This window comes from Homalodisca vitripennis, chromosome 2, assembly GCF_021130785.1.
Source record: "Homalodisca vitripennis isolate AUS2020 chromosome 2, UT_GWSS_2.1, whole genome shotgun sequence".
Taxonomy (NCBI): Eukaryota; Metazoa; Arthropoda; class Insecta; order Hemiptera; family Cicadellidae; genus Homalodisca; species Homalodisca vitripennis.
The window spans coordinates 232,778,438-232,788,461 of record NC_060208.1 but is presented as its reverse complement, the minus strand read 5'-3'; positions in this window follow the sequence as shown (position 1 = coordinate 232,788,461).

Sequence of the window (10,024 nt, the reverse complement as noted above, 5' to 3'; positions counted from 1 at the left end):
CCACTGACAGCCTGATTTCTGCAATTGTGGGTTTATTTGATCTCAGTTGTCCTGTCATTAACATTAAAAGTAGCCTGGTGGAGCTCTGAACTGACCTCATTGAGGAAGAGAATCAGGGCTTTATTCAGGATAGCAAACACTGGTTTGATTGCAGCAGGGGTTTTATCTTCTCCTTCCCCGATTATGATATGTTTGGATTATAGATATTCAGGGCCTTTGTAGCCCTCAGGTATGTTCCTCTATCCTGTAGAGCATCCAGAGTTGTGTTTATCTCGAAGCAGGGAAGGTGACTTGGATGTATTGCTTGAGTCATTTAGGTTGATATGTTTTGGAGCACCCGCTTCATCCAAATCAGCATACTTATATACTCCAGTAATGCAACTCAGCCCTGCACCAATTGGTATGTAAGATTGAGAAGGTGCTAGCAGCAAAGAAGTAGCTATAGGTGACTTTCTGGACATCAACATTCACATTAAATCAACCCTTTTCAGACGAACATGACAGGGAAGGTGAATTGGAGCCTAACTCAAAATTAAAACTGAATTAACCGTTCCCACCATAGCTAAGTAATGCACGGAAACTTAATTGCTTCACATTTTTAAAGATCAGATACAGTGTCAGAAACATTTTAGTACACTCAATTATGCATCTGTTGATACAATGAAAATACTTCTTCACTGGATTGCAGTATATTTTTATATTTTGCAGTCTATGTCTCTGTTGTCAAAACAATGTTAAGAGCTTGTTTTAATGTTTTTCGTCACCAACTTTTTTGGATCTCTTCATATGACCATGACTCCAGATTGCAGGAGTCAAGTCTGTGACAGAGTCAGATTCCAGACGCTGCAGTAAGAGGAAGGTAAACTAGAGCTAAACACAACACTCACTTTGGATCAACCCTTCCCGCCATAGCTACATTATGAGTAATCAACATTTAAGTAGCAATTTTTGTAGAACATCTTTGGATTTTTTTAATAACTTTAGACATGTTAAAAATGTAAAATGTGATAATTTAAGGATTTGGCACGCTAAAATCTGCATGTCAAAACCAAAACTATCACTTTATTCGGTCATGGTCTATGTAGGTGAATGTCAGCTTCAGTATGTCTAGTACTGAAGAAGGTACATTTTCCTTTAAATCCTTTATAAGAATCTTCAGAAAGAATCAATTATTGAGTGGCCGTCAGTTTAATTGGAAATTTTTATGTATGCACAGATATGAGGTATGAACAAGTTTAAATTCGAAAATTATTATCATCACTCGTTTCCCTCATATATATTATTGAGTGGTTAGCACTTCAGCTTATCAATTTAGCCCAAGGTTTCGATCAGTTTGGGCAAGTCATCTTCACATGCTAACAAATAGTCATTGAGCCAAGCCTGAAGTAATGTGGTAAACAGTTCAGATCATCCATCCAGAAAGCCTCGTATTCTCTTGAGTTGTCTTGATATCTGGAGTATTTTTGATGAGCCAGCTTACTTTACAAGAAGTTGGTCTTTCATTTAATTTCCGGAGCAACGTCAAAGAGACCCACAAATACAATTAAAATCACTAAGTTAGTTGGATTTGTAGATATGAAACTCAAATTGCCACTGATCTCCACAACCAACTTTTGTGACATATTTTTGAAGATTGGTTGGTGAAGGAAGTATATGTACTAACTTTTACAATAATAATCTCCTGATTATTATTGTATCCCCTGATTTAAACCCATATCGAAGTGATATTATTTAAGATGTTATAGGATTACTTTGCAGTGGTATATTTTGAATTTATTAGAGGTAGTTATCAGTAATTGAATAGATTACTACTAATTGAGTTAGTTAGTTTTTTCATAAATTTACATTTAATGTAATAAGAATTAATGAGTACTAAACGAAGAGCATTGTACTTACTGCTCTTGTAGTTAAAGATGTTTGGTTTATAAATACATTTTTTTTACCAAATCTCATTTTGACCTACTGATACTCAAAATAAATCTATAATAATAATTCATGGGTTTATGGTATCTGCACATATCTTAAATGATAAGCTATCTGATTTAAATTCACTGATTAGTGAAACGGTGTTAATGAAGAAATATAGTGAGTAGCCTTGTTAAAAAAAATATATATACACTACTGAACTTTTTGAATTAGTTGTATTTATTGTTTCTATATGTGTAAAAATAAAGTTTACTTAGTTTACTTCCTATTCAAGCTTAATATGCCAGCGGTAGGCTATATGCAGTAAGAAACAAAATCTCCCGTCGGGTAACGTTCTTGTCTAGAAGCTGTTATTAAAGATTCACGTGTTTCTCGGATGTTTCTAATCACAGTTCTCGGAAGCGGCCTGTCACTTGTTTTGTGATCTCCTAGTTATATTTGGTGCAATGCCCTGCCCATGAACTAATGTTGAGTTGGTGTTATACCGTAGTAAAAGGGTTGTTCATTAATAAATACTCTTAGCCTGCAGGGTTGGTAATAATAATCAAATGTAACGCACTGGTGTTGAGTAACCAGGGCCGTACTCAGCTTTGGCGGGCCCCGTCATGTCCCGGTAACGTGTCCGTGGCCTCCCTAAGGGCCCGGGATCCAGTAAAATTGCCCAAAAAAGTCGGTCTGAGTACGGGCCTGTTAGCAATGACTTTATGAGTAATACAAATCGCTGTCCTAATCCTGAACCTTACCTTTCTGAGCTGGGGAAAACCCCACTAATATTCCACACAAAAATACTTTCCAATAACTGGACGACCAAAAATCCTTGGCATCACGCGACATAAGCGAGTCGACATAAGCCTTGGGAAGGCGAGCATTGGTGCTCGAGCACCTTGTCCAAGTCTACGTTGTCCCAGGTCGCCTTGTAGGCCTATGTATCCTGGGCAAGGGTCGCGGTCACGGCCACCACGATAGTCACTGCCGCTGTCACCACTGCCTTCGTCATTTTATCGCCACCCGGCGATCTCTCCTTCCTTAATGACTTCCACAAGTTCTTTCGTCGATAGTAGATGCCAAAATGAGGAAATGACGATCTTCAAGGACCGATACGGATAGTTGCACAGCGTTGCGACATCTACTAAAGTGCAGAGGCTTTGTTTTCTCTGTACGAAGCAATTATAACTGTCTGAACACTGACAATCATTTATTTATTTAGCCTATGTTCAATTCATGATATTTGTTCTTTAATAGACCAGTATTTTTCTAGGTATATGAACAATTAGATTCCTAACATTGACAGTTATGAATTGTGTTCTTTAACGGATCAATATTTTTATAGATAGACTGTGCTTTTTAAAGTATGTTCTAAAAATAGTTTCCAGTACGATTTATTTAAGTTAAAGTCACTTTATTCTCAATTAGGTACACTAGGTAATAACAATGACAATGTTCTAGTTTATGAAATAGGCTACAATGAATGGTAGCAACTGAAAATATTTCAATTTAAACCAATGCCTTCGCTAAAAAGTTGGTGTTTGTCTATAACTTCTTGAATATTAGTAGCCAAGGTTTCTGTATACATGATAAGTACACTTGAATAAATTGTCAACATCTCTGATAAAACTATAATAATAATATAAATAGCAACATTTAAAACGCAATGTTTGTATTCGTGTAAGGCCAAAAATGATCATCGATGTGTACTAAAACCATATAATGGCAACAATGTACCCACACTATAGTTTGTGATGTAGTTCTATGGCAACAGTACAGACTGTATTGTGTCTAGGGCCGGCATAACTATCTGGCGCCCTGGCAAAAAAATACTCTTGCCGCCCCCACCACCACAATCGAGTGTCTCCTCTAGGCAGAAACTCTACAACAAAAACAGAACCTCTTTCACGGCAAGAAAGTGAAAATACAGCAATGCTTACTCTTTTTGTCGCCCCCTAAACTTCCGCACTAGGCGGCCACATAGTTTGCTTCTGCCGCCCCTCATTGTGTCTGATGTTCATGTCTAGTCCAAGATACATACATCTATAGCCACATATCAAGCCAGGCATTGTTGCATATAACATTTGCAAGTGGCGTGTATATGTATATGTCGCAATGGTGTAACACCCCCTTTCAGCACTGTACTAAAATAACTGACAAATAGTTTCAACCGGCGAAAGCGCTTTTAAAATAAATTTAATGAGGAAGAATGAAAAATGTCTTTTGAATTAAAACCTACTCACTTCCATCAAGAATACAAAGCAGGAATGAAAAATGTCTTTTGAATTAAAACCTACTCACTTCCATCAAGAATACAGAGCAGAAAATAGTTTCAGACGATAATAAAAATAGTATTAATAGAGTTTGAAACATAAATGTATTAATCTGCAAAAGTATTGCAAATAAGTTTTTAATCACTGTATGCGTAAATTAACAGGCAAAAGTTTAGTAAATCTCACAATCATCGAACAGCAGGATGAGCAGACCCATCTATTTACAATTGTTGTCAGGCCCGTGCTGGGTACGTCGAAAGGGCGGGGGACAGGGGTGGTGGTGAGGGCGCCAACCAACTGGGATACCGGGGGGTCTGGGGGGTATGGGATACCCCCCCGATGGCGGGGGGTCCGGGGGTTCCCCCAGGAATTTTGAAAAAATAAACACCTAAAAACGTGTTTTTAAGCTACATGAAGCACATTTTTTCTTCAAGCAGTAACGAAGAAAATTTTACACTTTAGCAAAGACCTGTTCATTGTAAAAATAATTACAAATAATGCACACAAATCAAAGATACAAAAAATTTAATAAACCACCTAAATCTGCGTTTTTTACCTTATTTGACACTTACAAATTGTAATGAACGAACATTGCTTTTTTATGTATTATCAATTTAAAAAATAAGAATGAAAATCAATAAATTTTGAACGAATATACCTCGAAAAAGGAAAAACAAATAAATGGTAGTTAGTTGCAAACACTTTGAAACTAATTAAGTTGTTAATTTTTTCGAGCATCTCCTCTTTCCTACCCTCCCCCCAACACGACTGCGTTATAGAATCGCCCACTGCCACTGCGCAAAATGTGTAGACCCGCTCAGTCAGCAATTCGGCAAGGCTTACATGTTACATTTTTAAACAACATTTTAACTCAAACGAGTTTCCATCGTTTGTATTATAGTGTCTACAACTCAGTTATAGACAGTTATCCTGAAAGAAGTATCTTCAGGAGAAGAGGCAACACTTTCATCACTACATTTTTCATCGGCCATTTTTTTACTATCCTTGACCTTGACTTTTTGAATGTAGTTTCCATCATCAAATCTTTCAGATCCTCAAATTCTGAGGGACGCCTCAATCTTCTTTCATTGAATTTCCTAACGAATGTGTGTGCTGCTTCTAGAGTTTCATAAAACCAATTTCGCAGGTCTTTCAGTCTTTTCAGTTTGCTGACTCTATTAGCCTCCAGGCTTGAGCAAAGTCAAGATTCTTCGTTTGGAGGTAGTCTGATAACGGTGTAGTAACTTTAAATATTTGCAGAAAGGTCATTGCAATAACTGTTGTTTCAAACTCTAGAAACTTACTAAGAAGTCCTGTTGCACTACTCCTGACTGTAGTGTTAAATTCAGGGGACAAGGAAATATTTTTGTAACGCTACGGTCAGTTCATGGAATACATGTTTGGCTTGATGTGAAGGGTCAAGTGGGGTGCTTGTTGTCCAATTATCAATCCTGCCAAATATCTTAGTGGTAGCATCACACTTACTCCGCCAACGTGTAGCACCAATAGCGCCGAGTTTAAAAACAGGATTTTCTGCTGAATAAAACTGTTGTCTCTTTAATGATTCCTTTAAAAATACTTGTGCCTCTTGGAGCAAACCAAAAAATGTGATCGTTGAAGGAAGTATTTGTGCTGTATCAGTAAGAACTAGGTTTAAAACATGAGCGTAGCACCAAGTGTGTATATGGTTCGGAATTCTCTCCGACAATTTCGCAGTTTAAGACCTGCATAGGGCTCCACTCATATTTGACGCCCCATCAAAGCATTAGCTATACAATTTTCCACTGGGGGATTCCGACATTTTTTCAATGTATTTTCTAAAGAATCCATCAGAGCATCGGCTTTAGTTGATGATACACATTGTAAAGCTATATCAGTCTTTTCCTGCACTTGGCCTCCGTTTACGAACCGAACAACGTCTGAACATTGATCATTTCCTGATATGTCTATTGTAGTGTCCATTAAAATGGAGAAGTTTACCGCTTCCTTCATTTGAGCTGATATATTACTTACAATTTCATCACGAAGAATTTTAACAATTTTAATCAATGTTGTATTGCTGAGAAATGTCACGTAGCTACCTCTTCCGACTACCCTTTTTCTTCTCTCTGTTTCCTTTTCATTTTTAGCTCTTTTCTCGAATGATTTTTGGCTTTTTCGTCTAGTTTCAAGAGGGCGCCGGTTTACCTTTAAGGCGAGGGCGCAGGGGGGACACGTCCCCCAGTCCCCCGGGCCAGCACGGGCCTGATTGTTGTTTAGTTGTATATTTTTTAAAGGTGTCTTCAGTAATAGTTAAAAAAACAACTTTGGGCAATAACAATACTAATCCCGAAATTAAACGTAATCTACATATGTTAGTTATTTTTTTTATTAATATTAGTCTATAATACATAACAAATGTAGACGTGTGGCGGGGCTCTTCTCAGGTCCTGATACAAGCGAATTTACAGTTAACCATTCACCACCTGAATATAATTATTACAACTTACATAACAAAGAACAAAAAGATAAACTTTGGAGATTACGAAGTCCGAAACCAGCGGATCCTTAGCGTGTTTTCCTTGACAGAACATATTGTTTATGCCCTTGGATATGTTTTGAAAACGTGTTTCATTTTGCGTTAACTTTAAAAAAACACGAGCTATAAAGTAACAACGAGTGCGTTTTTTTACTTGTTAACACAATAGTTTGATGACGCAAATTATTAATCTATACTACATAAGACACTTAAGTACATTGTTTCTCTGGTATATACATTTAATCGCTTAGTGCTATTACCTTGAAGGTTGCAAGTAAGAGAAATAACATTCCAAGTAGTGTGTTAATTGCAGACATCAGTCATATTAACGTGTTGGTAGGAAACTCGTACTGGATATGAAGGTACAGTAGGTAAGTTTTATCCTTCAGAATAAAAAGCACGATTCTTGTAAAATAACTATTTTAGTCCTTTACATACACAGCGTCGCTTGTTGTATATATTGCGTACATTTGTTTTATTTAGTCTGTTATTCTATATAAAGAAGATAATTACTTAAAGTTGTAAATGTAGACAATCGTTTGCAGCGTTTTATTGGCAATACAATTAAAAGTAAAGTACTTCTGCACAGGTGTGGGAGGCGAGTCTACTCGATGTTCGTATTTTCGCGCTTTATTCAAAATTCAAGAAAACTAAAAATATTAACTAAAGTAAAAGAAAGGTTTTTATTAGAATAATTTATTACAGCTACTTTATTTTGTTATTAAGTTTAGTTCGAATGCAATGGATCGCCTTAGGTATGAGTTTGGGCGTTGTAAAACTATCTGATTCCCGAATTCATCCTATTATGGTACGGTTCGATAATTTCACACTACCAAACACGAGTTAACTGTAAGTTAATGGCAAACATTGATTAGATTAATAGCGTTACAATTGTTTTAAGCTTTGTTGTTTGTTAATTGTATGATTTAAAACTAAATATTTTAGATTATTTTGTTGTCAAGCGGATTAGTATAAACCCATTACGTATATCCTAATCCTAATAATATTGTAAATGCGAAATTGCCTTTGTTTGTTTGTTTTACTTTCACGCATAAACTATTCAAACGATTGCACTGAAATTTTACATCGACATTCTTAGGGTCTCTGGAATGAATATAGACCTATTCTTATTCAGAAAATCCCTCCAGGGTACACCCCACTGCAAAGTAGCGAAAAATCCCACCTTTGTCTCTAAATTTGTGAAATATTAATTAAACGAGCATGTCTAATGTAATCAACTGTTCTGTATTAAAATTTTTTATTATTTTCAATTTGTTTACATTTATAGTGAGTACATTCTATAAGGAAGAATTATTTTTCATCAGTTTTAGATTTTAGCGATCAGTTAAGTATTCATCTATCTTAGAAAATTCCTAAAACATAAGATGATCAGAATTTCATTCCGGAAACTCCCTTTGAAGCAGTCAGCAAGATGGAAGATTGCTGGACTGTGTTTTTGTTCTAATGTACCAATTCCAGCTCTAAATGTTCTAAAATATTAAAATGATTTTTCAGTTTGTAAAGAAACAAATACGTATAAATTTTTATGTACTTTTAACTGTGAACTTTTTATAAAATATTAAGTATTACATATAAAAGAAGTTACTATATAATTTTAGCTATAAATTTCAAGACTGTTATAAAACCCATCTTAGTTTTCTTTTGACAGAAGTAGGCTTCTCTGATCTGTGATATATATATATATATATATATATATATATATATATATATATATATATATTATTTATCAGGAAAAAGGCAAAGTCAACTATGGAACAAAAAATAATTAGACCGGAGTAAATTACAATGGCCATAAATACACACTTCGTAAAATATTTTCTTGCTCCTGGCAAGAAGGAAATCTCAACCTGAAGTGCTCATATATGTGCAAAACTTAGGAAATTGCATGCGAAGCCACGGGTAACTGCTAGTATAAAATAATATAAGTGTAAAGTAATAATAACTACTCCGTGCAGAGTATCGTGAGTAGTAAATTTAGTTTTTTTATCGTATTTTCTGTCAACTAAAGAAGCTAAGTGATACCAAATTCATAAATTGGTAAATTAATATTTTAGAGAAATAATGACTTAAAACAATTCAAACACATTTGAAGACTCCCACAATTTAATTTGGTGCTTATATACCAGTAAAGTATAAAATATAACAGTTTTCCTAGATATGGTGAATGAGAGAAATGAAATGAAAAATGCCTTTATTAAAGAGGCGTTTTGGAAAAATTACAGATAAGCATATACGAAGTTTATCAATATTAGTCTATACTAAAAACTCCCACGTTTTCAAGCGACTTTCTAGTTTTCATCACATCAAGGGGACGTCATTAGAGGAAAATTTAAGTCTTGAGAATTTTAAATGCAACCACAGGTCTAGTTGTACATGATATGGCCTCTATTACGAGAACACAACGCCGCAAATCGGACCTCAATAGGCTCACTCTAGCCAAAATGGCGGCAGTTAAAATTTGTTAACATTTTAGTAAATTATGTTAAATTACAACAAATAAAAAAAGGAAACATTCATTATTTAGCATTACAAACACACATTTTACAACAGTAAAATAGTAACTTGATACACTCAGAATAGCTGGTGTTGTGATAGTTTATTAAAACAACGAAATTCTACCATAAACAATACCATAGGCACAAAATTCTAAATCAGCAATGTTCAAAAACTGCAGAAGTAGATTTTGATATTTCCATGAAATAGAGTTGAACCCCAGCAGCTATCATCTGTCTTACTACTCTTTAGCTCTTTCAGTGGTGGTATGACTCGTTTTACAAGATTTGACATTATTATTATGCGTTTTATTTGGATAGTATCGCTAAATGAGTGGGAAAGAATAACTCTTCTAATGATGAACGGTTTGAGGGAAAGAGGTTATTCGTGTATTTAACGATACTTCTGACAGGAATCTCATTCAAAGTCAACAGCAGCAAAAACATAAGCACTTATTTGTATTGGGAACGTAAAGGACGCTGCAGAAAACTACAGTGACCGATTAAAATCCTTTATTAGACGCTCTTCAGACATTTATTGATAATCCCCATGAATGATTTAGATCTGTGGCAGAAAACAATGCAATGCCTGATGATTCAGTCCTTAAAGGGTTTAAAACGGATGGTATAGGACTTATAAAGTACATTTATTAAAGGAAATGATTAAAGGCGATTTTGATAGACCGACATCTATTATTTGGCGAAATTGCCATTCAAAGAACCAACAAAAATCAAATAGTTTTAAATAGTATTGTTTTTTTTATGAAGCATCATTATTTCTAAGCGGAAGTTTTAATAGATATAATTGA